Here is a 724-nt window from a genome sequence, read left to right on the forward strand (position 1 = left end):
ACATTTCATCATGCACTCTTTTGTAGATTTTGACTGTGAGATTGTGTTTTAACATGCTTAATGTTTGCCAAGTCTCTGGAGGCTGAGTTGGGAGGGTTGAAAGTTCAAATCCAGCCTGGGCTACCAAATACTAGCTTAAAGCCAGTCTGGGCTATATAACAAGGTTCTGTCTTAATAAAACCAGCAGTGATGACCGCCCTACGAGAACATGCCTCTCCTTCACTCCTCTCCAGAAGAGGAGAAGAGGAAACACAAGAAAAAGCACCTGGTACAGAGCCCCAGTTCCTACTTTATGGATGTGAAATACCTAGGATGCTATAAAGTCCCCAACATCTTTAGCCAGGAGCACACGGTAGTCTTGTATGATGGCTGCTCCACTGTATTCTGTCAGCCTACAGGTGAGAAAACCGAGCTGACAGGATGCTCACTCATGAGGAAGCAGCACTAAAAGCACCTGATTCGAGATGACTGAGAACTATCTCAAGAAACACATTTTGGGGGGAAAAAACAAAAAACAAAAAAACCAAGAACAAATAAAAATCTAGTCTGAACTCCAAGGGTAAGTGTGGGACCAAGAAAGGCACCCTGGTTCCTGGTCAAGTTAAGGCTAGAAGCCCCAGTGACCCTGAAGGGACAGACAGTAGGCATTTCGCCTGACTCCCGGGCACCAGGCCCCTGTCACTACCCACAGCCCCCCATACATTTGTGGCCATCAGTAATGTAA

The 724-nt window shown here is 46.1% G+C and overlaps 1 pseudogene; it reads left to right on the plus strand.

Annotated features, from left to right (window-relative positions):
- The first annotated feature begins 208 nt into the window (after positions 1-208).
- Positions 209-448, plus strand: LOC102552667 (40S ribosomal protein S27-like; annotated as a pseudogene).
- Positions 449-724: the final 276 nt, after the last annotated feature.

The sequence above is a fragment of the Rattus norvegicus genome, chromosome 13 (genome assembly GCF_021556685.1).
Source record: "Rattus norvegicus strain SHRSP/BbbUtx chromosome 13, alternate assembly SHRSP_T2T, whole genome shotgun sequence".
Classification (NCBI taxonomy): domain Eukaryota; kingdom Metazoa; phylum Chordata; class Mammalia; order Rodentia; family Muridae; genus Rattus; species Rattus norvegicus.